The following is a 16,357-nucleotide window of genomic DNA, read 5'->3' as shown; positions in this document are numbered from 1 at the left end:
ATAAAATGTGACTGTCCAAGCAAGAGCCACATTCAAACGAGCATCAGTCTCACAGGAATGCTCATTAAAGAAGAAATTAACCAGAAGCAGAGTTCATTTAACATCTGGGACACATGCTGAACACCAGCTCACTCTGTCCCTAATGTGTTTAAGGACTGCTTGTGATTTTAAAAAGATCTAGTTTTCACATTGTAGTGTTATATATATATTGTAAGAGGGTAATGCAGTCAGTTTTGTAGGTTCTTCAGATCAGTGTTTTGGTTTATGCAATATTCATCTAAAAAAGAAAATAAGAAAACAAAATAAAGATTCTTATCAAGAATCATATTTCTTCACATCAGTGTTTGCTTTACGAAATGAAATAAAGAATGAAACAAATACGGTAAATAAATAGGCTTATTATCCAGTTTTTGTTGTTTCATAGATGTATGTATTAAAATGTGTAGACTGTATGTATTAAAATAAGAAAATCAGAAGAAGGAAAAAAATACATAGGCCTAAACTAAAGAACAAAAAGTGAAACTATGTCGTCTTGTAACATCAGACTCCAAAACCCCTTTGGGTTTAACTGCAGCCTGCATTTTTAAGAGTGTGTTTATAAAAACTTATTTTTCTGCACCTACATGACTGAATCTGTGAATTAGATGGGAAAGTGTCTGTCTGTCTCTCTCTCTCTCTCTCTCTCTCTCTCTCTCACCCTCCCTCTCCTGTACCTGACACCTTCTACATCCTCCATGAACTTCTCTCTTCGGCCCATCTGCCCCCTTACCACCTCTCCCACACTCTTCCAGCTCACCCACCTACTCAACGGGTGCTCACACACTCACCCAGAGCCCGACGCCGCCAGCGGCCGCAGCAGGGGGCCTGACGCAGTACCGACGACCACCAACAGGGGGCAACACGACGCGCATGCATACTTACAGAAAAAAAGACACATTTTTAAAGCGGAGTGATTCTAAACTACGTTCAGCATACTAGGCCACTTTACTATTTCTGCAGCATGCTTTTATGCATGCACTATTTTAGACCCTTTAAAATGAGCAGATTACAACAATGCAATGCACTTTTCCTTTCACTCCCAGTGTAATGACTGAAACTTAATGATTTACAGTCTGTGATTAGAGAGTTGTAAAATATGTAAAACTACATGCAACTCAGTTAAATACGGCAAATAATGAGGTCATGTCACAATAATGCAGCATGTTACTTTTTGGAATATTTTTGTTGCCTATTGAATTCTGTTTCACTTAAAAAGAATAGTATGAAGTGGGGCCTAGAGTTGCATGAAAGTCTAAACACAATTAAAACAAGTATAGCGTATAATTGTAAATTTAAGGGTCTCTGCTGGTGTGGACTGATGACATATGGTGGACAGCAACGGACTGAGAGCCGCTGACACTCACACACACACACACACACACACACACACACACACACTGCGATGGTCTGGCCGGCTTTCTGTCCCCACCTGCTGGCTAAAGATCCAAACACACACTGAGTGACGATTTGTGTGTTTGTAACACCTGCTAATCTTCAATTATGTTTAAATGTTCAGCCGTTTAAGCTGAAAACCGCCTGTCTGTCAGTCATTTCTCTGTCTGGAGCTGGACAGAAACATGCTGATGATGTGCTGCTGAAAAACTCCTCATTTATATAATGCTAAAATATTGTGTGAGGATCCAGGGAGTTGCTATGCATTTGCTTACTTGATATGGGATATGGTCAACAGGTTACTTTTGCTGCTGATAGTTCATCTGGCTGTCATTCAGCTCCGCAGACGGGCGAGTGATGTTGTCGTGAGCAGGTGCGGCCCTGGCTGAACGCAGGGCCTGATGTTGTTTATGTTTGGGACGGGGCCGTGGAGCAGAAGGAAGGGAGGTGGCCGTCCTGCATAATTCCAGGTTTCAGTTTTTAAACGCAGGCCACAGCCTCACAGAAATATCATCACGCCGGCTCTCCCTCGCTAATTACTGCCTTGCATACCCTCCACTGGCTCTGCTCGCTCGCTCTGGACAGAGCTGCAGTATTCACAGAGGAAAACAAATGCAAAACAGTCTTTACATCAACCCACTTGTGTTGTGTCTGGAAAGTGGGACCGTTTTGAGTGATACGCGGAAATATGGAATAACGGATGGGTCATTCCTGTTTTTTGAACTCTGTAACCTTCAAAAAGCCATTTAAATAGAGACTTCAGGTATATTGGTTATAATTTGGATATTTAGATGATATCAAAAAAAAAAAAAAGAATGGGATGGAAATAAAGAGCTAAAATTATCTTACAAAGGATTTCATTTTTTATTAATTATTTAATTAAATTATATATTTTTAATTCTAATTTATTTCTCAATTTTACAAGATTTATTTCAGTTTCTTGCTTCATAATTTTTTTATAAATAAGTAAATGATTATATAAATGTTTTAAAAATATCAATAAAACACAAATCATTGACTGAAATTAAATATACATTGACTGAAATAATATGAAATATTAAAATAAATAAATAGATTTATTTTATTTCAGCTATAGCCAACGAAACAATTCTTAAACTTCTTTAGTGTAAGTTGAAGTACTAAAATAACTTATTATTACACATATATATATATATATATATATATATATATATATATATATATATATATATATATATATAATTTTTTTTTCATCTGTAATTTAACAACAGAGAATGGAATGTTTTAGTCACACAAACTAACTGATACCACAAAATATCACAAAATTGATCATATCCATTGCTAATATCTGCTTTTATTAGTTAAAGATGAACATGATGGAAAGCCAAATTAAGCACCATTTAAAACAATTCCTAAAAATATTACTGTTTTGTTTGCAATATTTTGATTAGTAAATAATGAAATGTAACCTTTTTTTCACTGATAAAACAAGCTAATATGATTTTCATCTTTAAAAACATTCAGTTTAATATTTTATCCAAAATATTAGAGCATTAGGGATGACCCATATCACACATGTAGTGGTCGTATTGTGTGGGAATGTGTGTGTTTGTGTGTCACAACTGAACGGAACACACGCAAAGGTTCATGACAAATAAACAGTCAACAAATTGTGCCGCCCGAGCCCACTGCCCACACACAGGCTGGCACGACGCCCGCGTGACTCACCAGCTAATGACAGACTATTACAATAAAGTGTGTTATATCACCGAAACAAACCCAGTGCTCAGATGGCAGATATAAAACAGTCAGGCTCCAAGCCACACCAGATCTGAGCTGCACTAGTTCATGCTTATAAATCACATATGAAACATCCAATAGCACCTTAATAAAAGAAAGATACTATGGTGCCATGGTACAGTCCTAATACAATTCTTTATGGTACTTTTAAATACAGTGGACATACCGTGTTATACTATAATATCACCACAGTACAGAAGCAGTTATACTGCTGTAAAATCATAAATTAATATTGCATTTCCTTCATATAGCGTTTTGCTGTGTTTTATGTATGTATTTATTGTTTGTTGTTGTTTATTGCAGGGTTGTTATCATTAGCTAAATCTAAACTCCTTATAAATGTTGTTTCTTGAAATTAAGTTGCGAAAAACAAAACTTATTTTATTCCAGATAGTACCCAAGGAAACATTTATTGTTTTAGTTTGGTATAAGTTGAAGTTCTAAAATTACTAGAAAATAAATAAATAAAATGATAAATAGACATGAAAAACAATAATAAATAAATAAACATTTACTAAAACCTCAACATTAAAATTAATAAAAAAAATAAAAATGTATATATATATATATACACACACACACACACACACACACATATATATATATATATATATATACAATTTTAACTTTTTAACTATAATATATAAGTAATACTAAATTAATACTGGTTTGCTTGTTTGTTTATCCATTTGATGTCTATTAACTAAAAAAAAAAAGTTAAATAAAAGAACAAATAAAATAATATGATATAAAATGTAATATAAAATATAAAAACTTAAACTAATTTTATTTTATTTCAGCTTGTAGCCAATGCAACATTTCTCATTTTGTTTAAAATCAGAAAAATAGACATTAACAAAATACATGAAAATGTCAAAACACACAACAAAATTCCTAAAACTTGCTAAAAATTTAACAAAATCGAGTACATTCGTGAAACTAAAATAGCACTGGTTTATTGTAATGTTTATTACTATGTGTTTATTTGTATCAGTCGTTTTGATTGCAATGGCAAATTAAGTGTTTTTGTAATTGTCAAGCAGCAAAGAGGAAAATGGGTAATAAGTAAGTAACAACCCCAAACAACAAACTTAAACTATCAGAACTGTCTCGATGCTGCTGAGTTTTGGCACCATGGAGTCTCTCAGGAGGAAATGGAGATTTGGAGGTGCTCTCACAGAACGGGGGCCGGTGTGTGTGGAGCCTGTGCTGGTGACAGGCTGTCCAGGCCGGGCCAGAGATGGAGTGATAGAGAGGATGGAGGAAGAGTCTGCAGTCTGCAGGAAGATGGATCACACCAGGAAGATTAATTAGTCTCTGACAGCGACAGCTCAAGTGTTATTGCCATCTGGAGAGTGTGGAACTTCAGGAGACTTCTGAGTGTCATGTGTGTGTGTGTGTGTGTGTGTAAGACATGAGCTTGGCAGTGCTGTTATTGATGAAAACAGTTCTCGCCAAAATGGCCAAGCGACTGAAAGGTGTCGAAGAAGGACATCACATGCGATGACCTTCACAAACAAAGTGATAATTGTGTGTGTGTGCGTGTGAACATGTGGATTTGGCATGTAGAGGGAGGCGACTTTTCACTTGTCTTTTTAAATCTTCTCAGAATACATAAAAGTCACGGCAGCGCCATGTTTCATTTTTTGACAGGAATGATAATGAGGCTGTGAGAGACTGAAGTGCAGAGTGAAGGATTGGGTTGCCAAGTCCGCTGTTTTCCCGCGAAATTTGCCTACTTTTAAAATGATTTTTCCCCCGCGGGTGTAAGTTTTGACATATTGCATGAATTATATTTGACTGAAATATTTGTATTGAGATATTTTATATTCTATCATTGATAAAACTGCGCTAGATGTTTTCTGAAGCAGGGCCACTGCTATGGAGTCTTTGAGGGGTGTTTATAATAACTATGAAATAGTTTATAATAACTATGAAATAGTGTTTTTTGATCTGTATAAAATAGATATGGTATATTATATGTACTTAAAGTCTATATTATATTTATAGTTCAAATTATATTTAAAGTTTATATTATATTTCAAGTTTTGATAGTTGGGATATCGCCTGGGTATTACCGTTTGGGTTAGTTTTGTTAGGTAAACCTGGCAACCCTAGTTTAACAGCTTGCTCAGTTTACGAAATGTCTTTCCGAAAAAAGTGGACAAAACTCCATAAAACAGTTCTGGAAATTATGTGTTGTGGAAATTAATATAGGACCTTGCATTGTAAATACTGTTAGTCTATTCCTCACAACTTGATTTACTTTCATATGATGCCCCACAACAGGTCCCTAGACAGAAAAAAAAGTGAACTATAACAAAGATCATATAATCACACATTATACACTGGGCAAACCCTAAAACAAAAACGTCACATGGAGTTCAGTGCAACTCAACAAATTAAATGTTTTCTTTTTTTTTCTTTTTGCTAAGTTTATAATTAGGTTATGTCTTCATTATAAATTAAAAAATATATTTTCCAGTTTAATAGCCCAAATGACAAGTATTACAAAAACACGTGTCTTTTACTGAACTTGCACAAGGGGGCGACAGTGAACGGACAAAGATCCACAGAATGCGACAGAGGATATTTATGACCACTAGGGGGCATCAGAAAACTAGGAAAGAGACTGATGCACTTTTATATGCCATCATCTATTATGCGACTGAATATGCTCTGTATATAAAAATACATTCGTTTTCTCCTTAGAAACTAGAGTACCCTGAAAATGATTTTGGACAATTAACTTTGACAACACTGGGGTATTCTTGGAAATACCTTAGAGTCTCATATAAATAAATACCATGTTAAATTCATTTTAGTATTATCGTGCTATTTTTTAGTAACGTAATGAAAACTGTGATACACTAAAAGTAATGTACCATGATACTTCTGAAACATATTTGTTTAATTAGACTGCCAGTTTGATGATACAATGAAAATTTTATTTTAATACCTAATTTTACACAAAATGTCTCTTTATTTTTTTTTAAACAGCATTTTTCTTTATATGTTAGGCATCATTCACAGGTGATTTATAGATTAATACATTTTATTATATTATATACTTATTTATTACTTATTGAGTGTTTAAGTATTGTCATGACCTTTTTACAAAATATATTTCCAAAGCACCAATAAAACAAAATAAGGACAATAACAAACTGTTTTATGTTATGTATCTTTCACAGGTTATTTACAAATAAATACATTGTATTTATTTTATTTTTTTAAAAGTACTTCCAGTGTATCAATACAAATAAAATATAAACATCAAATATATACATGTTGGTACTATGGTATACATCAAACTGCCATATCACAAACAAAATGAAATAAATATATATAACATAATAAAAAGAAATAAAAATAAAATGAATGAACTTTAGTACTACTGTATGAATCAAAATGGCATGATATTACATTTTAGTTAGGGAAAATAAATATAACACTACAAAAAGTTGTACCATAGAACTTTTTTTTAAGTTGAAATAACTTTTTGATAATAAAATAGTAACTATTGTCAGTAAATACTTACATTTTATTTTTAGATAAATACATTTTTAAAAAATATTATTTTATTTATAAGTAACATATATATATATATATATATTTCCAAAGCATTAGTACAAGAATAAAATAAACTGTAAAAATATTTAACATTGAGAAAGGATACCATATATAGCCATTGTCTTTGAACTCAAATTCCCACAATCCCCGATTGCCACGTGCCCGTGTCCTGTCAGCAAACCGGACTAAACGTCACATTCCTGCATTATCATCCCTACGCGCGCGCACGCGTGTGTGTGTGTGTGTGTGTGAGAGAGAGAGAGAGAGAGGGACGCAAGCTAATCTCAATCTCTCCCTCCCAGACACGTCTCTGTCCACGGGAAACACTCATGACCGGGCGGATTTAACCCCGGAGGACACCCGGCGATCCCCGCAGGCCCGATTGCAGATCTCCGGTGAGTATTTGCGTGTGTTTAGCCGCAGATCTGAAGGTCTCGCCGGTCTGGGGTGTTTACTGTGGCGTATCCAGCGCAGCCTGTAGTAACAGCGCGCGACCGGATGGAACGTCTGTGATACATTGTAACGCCTCACACGAGCTGTGTTCTGCAACTTTGTATCTTGTTGTTGATAGAATGGATCGGTTTGATCTGGCGGCGGCGCTTTGATCACAGAGAAATGACAGATGTCTGGCGTTCTGATTGAACCTGATGACAGCTCACATTCTTCTGATCGCTGTTTGTTTTGGGTTTTATTGTTGCTGTTTTGAAAGTCTCCAGCCATAATAGAGAACTAATTTAAAGCAATAAAGGCCCAAATGTTATGAACTGTCAGATGTACTAGTGTTAAGTGATTAACTGATCTGGGATCTGTCGGTGTCTGTATAAATATCCTCATCTTGATGACCATGAGAGTTCCTGCAGTCTCAGAGCTGTATTCTGCTGACCGGTTCTGGACCCTATTACCGGTTTCATATCACATCGATCTCCGGTGTGGTTGCATCAGACACTGGCAGGGCCACAAACACATGCCTGCATGCAGTTAAACAGCCCTGATTTTCCCCTGCTGCTTCACCTTCCTCATCAGCAGTGACACGCAGCTGGGCTGCTTTTACACTAGTGATATATATATATAGGCCCCTCTTTTCAGCTGCACTTATTAGTCCTGTTAAAGGTGTAGTTCACATGAAAATATGTGTTATTTTTATTCATATATTTTTTATTTTATATATATATATATATATATATATATATATATATATATATATATATATATATATATATATAAAAGAGAGAGAGAACAGATCCGAACAGATTTGGAGAAATGTAGCATTAAGTCACTTGCTCACCAACGGATCCTCTGCAGTGTATGGGTGCGTCAGAATGAGATAAAAACATCACAATAATCCAGAAGTAATCAACACCAATCCAGTCCATCAGTAAACATCTTGTGAAGCCAAAAACTGTGTGTTTGTAAGAAACAAATCCATCATTAAGGCCTTTTAAAATTCAAACCATTGCTTCTGTTGCTTCCTCTGTCCATAACATTGTCTTCTGTTGTAAAAAAAAATAGTAATCTGGTCTGAATCAGGAGAGAAATCTGCACAGATCAAGCACCATTTACAAGACTAAATGAATATGTGGGTGATTTTGGTGTGAAAGACAACAGGAGATGGACTTCCCAGGGAAGCGTTATAATGGTATTATGGTCTCATATTTTGACCAGAAGTATCAGTTTAAAATTAAATGTCTTGATGCATTTGTTTCTTACAAGCACACAGCATTTCCCTTCACAAGATGTTAATTGATGGACGGGTTGTGTGGGTTATTGTGATGTTTTTATCAGCTGTTTGGACTCACATTCTCACGGCACCCATTCATTGTATTGGATCCATTGGCGAGTGATGTACGTGAATGTTTTTGGTTGAACTATTCCTTTAAGAGTGTCTGATTATATTCATTCACTCTCTGTCCTTTGGCCGGGTGGTAATTTAGGAGATCCTGAGTTTGTCTGATTCAGCTCATAAAGCAGTAGTTATCAGAGTCTAGTCTATTCGGTTTGCTGTTACCAGCGTTGTGGCCAATAGTTTGGTTGTTAGGTAGACTGTATTCAGCATAATTGTACTAATTATATGCTGTATATAATCATCTTCTTCTCTTACTGGGGCATTAGTGCGTTATTTAGCTGTGACTGTGATTGCATTTGTAATCAGAATTATTATCCAGTCCTAGATCATGGTCAGACACATTTGCATTGTCATATGCATTGTTGCATAATTTTGACTTGATAAAATGCGATAGATCTGCATGCATATATAATGCATGTGTGAGGCTGGCTGTCACAAATGTATGTAAGAGTTTTAAACGAAATATCTTGTTCATGAATGAAAACCTCTCAAATGTTTGTGTTAACAGTTCTGTTTTTGTGGTTGCATAATTGTAGCACTGATTAAATCTAGCTCCTGTTGCATGGTATGCGTCTTTACAAATAACAAAAAAATAGCCCTATACTGGAGGGAAAAAGCATGACAACTAGTCTGCTGTTATTTATATATTTATATATAGTCAAAGATTTATGCATGTTTTAGTGATGTATCTTCAGTCAGTTTTAAATGTATAGGGGGAAATATTTGAAGGGATTGCAGCTGTCTCACAAATCACTGTGATTTTTTTTGATGTACGGAGGTATGTGTGTACAGTATACAGAGAGAGAGAGAGACATGTCTACACAGGCACATGTCAGTCTGAGAGCATCATATAGCATTGCAGTTTCACTCTGCATTAAAACTGTTAAACACGTCATATAAGATTAATGATATAAGTGCTAAATCAGCAGCATAAAAATGTCCTTCGTCTCTGTATATTTATAGTATCTGTAATGCTTCAGTCTGACCAATCAATCAATCTCAGAGCAGAGGATTCAGTGTGATTAGATGATAAAGATTACATTCTCTCCTCTGCTTGCGTGTATGGCAGGTTTGTTGAGAATTGTGTGCATGTTTGCAGATGATGGCTGGACTGTCAGATCTGATGAGCGAACTTTAAAAGCTCAATACGAAAAAGCAATTAAAAACTTAGTTAATTAATTTGTCTCATAGTCATGCAGATTCAAGATTTGTATTTGTCACATACACAGTTACAGTATATACAGAATAAAATCTGCAATGAAATATTAATTTTGTCAGCTTCATTGACTGTAAAATATATAAAAAGATAAACATATAATGAAATGACCAAACCTAAAATAGTGCAAAGACTGTTAACTGGATACAATAGAACAGAATGCAAGTATACAAAAATCCCTTTATGATGAGGAATGGTGCATACTGTGAACACTAACATCATAATGTTATAATAACTTGTATTTTCACCTCTTGCTGTATAAGATCTATTGCTTGATGAGAGAGTCTTTGTTTGTCTCATAGAGCAGTACTGATAGGGCTGTTTTAGCCGCCCACCGTTGTTTATCCAATCCCAGCTGCTCTCATCATGAACTGAAGATTCTGATTGGCTCAGTCCAACAGTGTCTGTGCTTCTCATTGGTCATTTGTGGTGCTGTGTGAGTTGGAATGTGTACGGAATGTGTTCACTTCCTGCTTCTTCAGCCAATCAGAGCTGGAGAATCTCATCGCATTCCATTGGGATTCAGATCACATCATGAGTGTGTGAGAGAGGTAGAGCCATCGGTGTATGTGTGTGTGTTGTCTCTGCCTTTCCGGCTGTAATTTAGTTTTGTGGGCCCGTTGTTAAAAAACTGCGGTCGTTTCATATCACGCACGTTCAGCATATTCTCATATTATTTGCTTGTTGTACAGAAAGACCATTTAAACGGCACTTTTATATTGACAGTCTCTACAAATGCATTGACAATTGCTAAATTGACGTTTGACGTTGCATTGTTGTGGATGATGTTGTTCATTATAGGTCATATAGAGTACGGGAAAGTGCGGCATTATCTGTCTTAAAAAGCTTTTGTATAAGTTTCATCTGTGGTTGTCTGTCATTGTAGATGTTGATTTTTGACTTCTGTTTGGTTGTACTTTAAACATTTAGAGAATAAATTCTCGGTGTATATTATCTGAAGATCTGTTTGGTCATAGTTTAACGTGATTAGAAAATGATAAGATGAGTTCAACAGAAGATTGCTATACTATGGTTGGTAGTGTACTATGATAAACTGATTAAATCAGCTAATCAGCCAGTATTTGACCATTTTAAGATGATCCACATCAAGGTTTGAGATACAATGGCATTCAGTGAGGCATCATGAGCCTGATGTCTAGAGTGAGTGAATCGCCCGTCATTCATTGAGCTGATGTTGTTCACTGTTGATTTCTTCTTCTTGGGTTGTTTTGAGTTAAGCTGTGATCACATTATGAAGAATAAGACTGTACACTGATTAGATCTTGTAGTATAAGGTTTGGTATTGTTCTAGTTGAGATTCTGTTGTAGAACAGAACAACAGAAGTATTGTTTTGGTGCTGCTGGGCTTTAGTTTTACATATTTACATCATCATTTCCAGCACTAAAGCCCTCTCCTGAAGTAAAAAATAAAATTGTGAATTAAAATGTGATTAAAAATATTTACCAGGTTCGCTGTGCTAGTTTGTAGGGCTGAACAATTTGGAAATAATTTTGTGATTATTTATCGGTATGCCTGACTTGTCTGTAAAACATGTTTTTGGCCTAATGTTTTACGTCACGACAACAAATGTCCTTTCAACAATGTTTTTATTTTATTTTATTGTATTTATTATATTATATTGTTGAATGTTGAATCTGCATTTGCCACGTAAAGCAATACGTGGAAATACATCAACCAACAAAATTAATATTACTAGTATTACTTCTAAATATAAATATAAAAATGATTAAAGAAAAAGAAAAATGTATATTACTATTTTAATATATCACTGTACAAATTAGAATATAAGAAAATAGTAATCATTTAAATTTAACATTGCAACTGTGATATTACAAAACTAATATTTAATATTTCAAAAACATTATATTCTTAATTTTTTTTCATTTTATAAATGCTAAACCATTAAAATTTTAAGATTTTTTTTTTATTTCCTTAAATCACAGTTTTTGTGATTTGTTTTGATCCAAGTCGTATCGCTATTTTAAATTTAATTTGATTATTTTGCAGCCCTGTGAAAACTCACAGCATTGATCATGACCGCTCATGTGATTATGTATGTAGGCCAAAAAGGCGGACTTAAACAACACTTCTTCTGGAACAGAAAATCAGGCCATGGATCAGAAAGAATTGCTCCGGATGTTGTTTGTGATAATGCTGGATGAGAACGGTTGACTGACTCCCTGTTGTCAGCGTTGCTCTGGTGCTGATGTGACTGAAAGGTGTCGTCTTGACGACCAGCTGACATCATCACAGCTGTCAATCAGAGCTCCATCCTCTGTGATGTCAGGAGATCTGGAACACACACTCTGACTCAACACTGCAAGACAAGCAGTTTAAAACATCTGTTAGAAAAGCTGAACAGCTACCAGTCTGTTGGGTTTAGATAAAACTTCAACTTTTAAAATCTGGTCTCTTCTGCTCATCAAGGCTGCATTTATTTGTTAAAAAGTACAGTAGAAACAGAAATATTGTGAAATATTATTACAATTCGAAATAACTATTATCTATGCAAATGTATTAGAAAAATTTAATTTATTATTGTGACGCAAAGCTTAATTTTCAGCATCATTACTCCAGTTTTCAGTGTCACAACATCTGTAGTGTGTGTTTAAAGTGCCTCTTTCTCTGTCTCTTGAGCACATTTGTGTGTCTATCAGGGACTGTGATGCTGTTTAAAAGTGTTTGCTCAGTTATAACTGTCTGATAGTAAATGCGGAATATTTCTTTATATTGCACCGGGGCAAAGTGTACAGGAGACTTTGAACTTCCCGTCAGTGTGTGTTTGAGTGTTTGGCACGTCCACAGGTTTGCTCGTGTATAATTAAACATGCATCATATCATTGGATATTATGGTTTATGTTCCATTATTAGATTTTGATGCATGATCATGAAAACACGGAGGAGTTTTCTCTGGAATAACATGCACTGATGGAACATGTTGGGAAAGTCATGCATCATGCTGATGTCACCGCTGTGATGATGCCGGCGTGTGTGTGGGGCGTGTCTGTGAGCTCTTTGTTCAAACAGCTGTTGTGAGCGAGTGTAACACACGTGGAGGATTTTACACACTCTACTGCACCAGACAACAAAGACCAGACACACATCGCCATCAGCGCACAGTGTCTCTCTCTGCTGTCCTGTCACCCTTCTCTTATTTTGTTTCCACGTTTGCACATCGAGTCGTTCCAGGTTGAACATATGCTTCTATTTATCGCTCCATCCACCCACTCGCTCCATTCAGTTCCAGTGTGTGGTCAGTTTAATGTACTTTACTGCCGGGATTGTACATTTCTCATACAGAAGCAGTGGGTAGTAGTAATAAAAAAAAGATCAACCAATGTTATGCTTTTATATTATATATATATATATATATATATATATATAGCTTGTCATATATATATATATATATATATATATATATATATATATATATATATATATATATATAGCTTGTCTTTTGAAATGATTCATTATATGTTGTCCTTTCTTCCTTGATTTTTTTTCTCCTCCTCCTCTCTGTCAGATTCTCTCTTTGTATCTCGGGGGTCTTTGTGAGCGTCTGCAGATCAGATCAGAGAGCAGTGACATCTTACTGCAGTGCTGCAAGAAGGAACTATTTTGATGGGAAATTACGTGTTAAACAGCTGAACACACACACACACACACACACACACATACTGTTGTGTTTTTTTCTGTTCCTAATTCTGTTAGTATAGCTGTGCTGTTGTCATTGTTTGTGGTTCATGTGTATGTGTGTGTAGATGGAAGCTGTTCTGGATAATCAAGAATCTTCTCACACCTCCAGTGTCTTCAGTGCTTTAAATTACTAGTTCCTCTAGTGGTTTGTCTCTAGTAAATGTTTTTAGAATCAGAGTCAGAATGATCTTTATTGCCAGGTATGTTTAAACATATATTAGAAATTTGTTTTAGTGACAGAAGCTCCAAAGTGCAACAGAATGACAGCGACAAGACAGGACACAGATATTAAAAATAATAACATACAAAATAGACAATGCGCAAAATAAAATATAAAACACAATATACAAAATTAACACTTTAGTATGTGCACATGATAGGTGAAAATGTGTGTTAAATAGATAGATATATAATGGTGTTGTGTGTTCCATGTTTATTCTCAAGTGTTCATGAGATTGATTGCCTGAGGGAAGAAACTGTTCTGGTGTTCAGTGCTCTGTAGCGTTGACCAGATGGCAACAGTTCAAAGAGGGAGTGTGCTGGATGTGAGGGGTCTAGAGTGATTTTACTAGCCCTTTTGCTCACTCTGGATGAGCACAGTTCTTGGAGAGAAGGGAGGCTTGTACCAGTGAATAAACAGACTTCTGTCCATGGACACAAATTTTAACAACGACAGTGAACGAGAGAATGTGAGCACTGTGTGTTCAGGCGCAGCTGCTCTCAGCGCCGGCAAAATAAAACCCTAACACATCAGCAAAACAGAAAAACTTATCTGGCCGATGCCGATATTTGAAAAGTCCCAAACATCAGTCGATATATCGGCCTTTGGGTATATATCGGTCAACCACTACTGTCCATGAGGGTGCAGGGGGTTTCTCCTTTAGTTCCTGATTTCGCTAGTCACTAAGAATATCAGTAAAAAAACACAAAAAAATAATGTATTTGGATCCTAGAAGTAATTCATTTATTTTTAAGTATTCTATAACTGTAATAACTTTTTCTGTCCCTTAAGTCCCTTTTCTGATGATGAAATCAATGGGAAAATAATATTAACCAACACATTTTCCAGCTAATTAGACACACAATACAATCAAATCAAAAGAAAAAAAAAAGAAAACACTAAATAAAAATTGCAATATTTAATTTCCTTAATGTGATTTGGATTAAATTAAATATTTAAATTATAAAGACATATTTTCAAAATGCATTACGATTAGAATATCTGCTGATTCTGAACAATTACATTTATTCTGTTAAAAATTAAACGCATGGCTAAAATATGGCTACACTGTAATAAATGATTTTTCAAATGCAAATAAAACAAAATTATACATGAAAATATTATTTCAGTCGGTTTAATTCAACATGTTGCAGTTTTCTAGTGTTTCTAGTTTTCTAATGGCCAGTAAATATTTTTACAATTTTAGTAAAAATAGTTTTTAATCAACACAATTTTTTAAATAAATATATAAACCTGGTAAACTGTGTATAACACATACATAAAATAGATTTGTATTTCTGTCTTTCTGCTTCCAAATCTCATGTTTTTCAATGTGCTACTTGCCATTTATTTTTTTTATTTTTTTATTTTATTTGTATAATTATAGCATTTCGGAGTGAAAATAGTTTTTGCCCAAAATGTTTTCCTGTGCACTATTACAGAAATCTTTTCTTATCTTATTTATGTATGACTGATAGATATGCGTCACATTATGTTTACTAGTTAAATTCACTAGTTCATTTTTGTACACAATTCAAATGACAAATGACATTTGGACCTAAATATTGTCCCACAAAATAAATCTGTATTACTCAGAACTGCGTCACAGTATGGAACTGAAACGTTGTGTGTTTCTGTGTGTGTTGTTGAACGGTGTGTAAAGAGCGGCTCCATTAGCAGATCATGTGTCGCAGCGCTCGAGGCTGCTGTGACTGTCCGGTCAGACACATGTGATTATTTACCCTTGATGTGATCAAATTCTGCACGGAGCCAGATACATTCATTGTGACAAGCACCATTATGTGACCAGCTAATGGAAAAGCCCTAATGAGAGCTCAATTAATCTTATTTCTGGCTAAGCAGATTTCCCCCCAGATTTTTAGGCTATTTTTCTGCCAGTATGTTCAAGACTGTATAAAGACATTGTCAACTGCTATTTATTTTGTTTTATCCTAAAACTTCTTTCTGATTTTCATTCCAACCTAATGATATTTTCAGCTCATTCCTACACATGCACTTGTATAAATGAAATGAAAAGTAATTTATCCTGTAGTAATGCTCTTATAATGCACATTATATAAACCATTATATGCTGTTAATTTTTTGAGCTGTAAGGTGACGTAATTTTGACATAATTCCTGTTATTGTACTTTGCACCATGTGAAAATTGATTTATGGATGGCAGCTTTATGTCGAGTTACTGTTAGTTTATTGTAGTCTAGTTTATTTTATTTTATCTTTTAGCTTATCCTTAGTTTATTCTAGTTTATCTTTAATCTGTAATTATTTAGTTTAATAAAAATAAAACGTTTAGTTTATCTACATAGTTTTTATTATTTTCTATCATAGTTTTTGTCCAAGAGATGAGAATATGTTTCTTTTTATATTTCATTTTTTCTTTTTTCATTGTTTTAGTTTGGTAACTATAGGATGGCAGTACAAACAGTCACCAGCAGATATGAATTGTTTTATTTCTTTTATTGTAACCTGGTCATGTTGTGTCTTTGATTTGACAGGGTTTGTAAGTGATTCTGTGTGTCATAAGGTCAGAAGTGGACTTTAGTGGACTTCAGCTCA

The 16,357-nt window shown here is 34.8% G+C and overlaps 1 protein-coding gene across 4 annotated transcripts in view; it reads left to right on the top strand.

Moving 5' to 3' along the window:
• Positions 1 to 7,004: 7,004 nt before the first annotated feature.
• The window catches only part of LOC127986412 (CBP80/20-dependent translation initiation factor-like), an 80,046-nt gene continuing 70,693 nt past the window's right edge, over positions 7,005 to 16,357 (top strand). For 2 of the 4 annotated variants that reach the window (XM_052588654.1, XM_052588653.1), the window contains exon 1: positions 7,014 to 7,178. The gene's annotated coding sequence lies outside the window, so the exon portion shown is untranslated. Of the gene's footprint in view, positions 7,179 to 16,357 lie in introns of all 4 variants that reach the window. The other 2 variants (XM_052588656.1, XM_052588655.1) reach the window with 2 other exon arrangements.

The sequence above is a fragment of the Carassius gibelio genome, chromosome B21 (genome assembly GCF_023724105.1).
Source record: "Carassius gibelio isolate Cgi1373 ecotype wild population from Czech Republic chromosome B21, carGib1.2-hapl.c, whole genome shotgun sequence".
In the NCBI taxonomy this organism is placed as follows: domain Eukaryota; kingdom Metazoa; phylum Chordata; class Actinopteri; order Cypriniformes; family Cyprinidae; genus Carassius; species Carassius gibelio.
The sequence above is the reverse complement of the archived record's forward strand: the minus strand, read 5'-3'. Positions and strand labels throughout refer to the sequence as shown.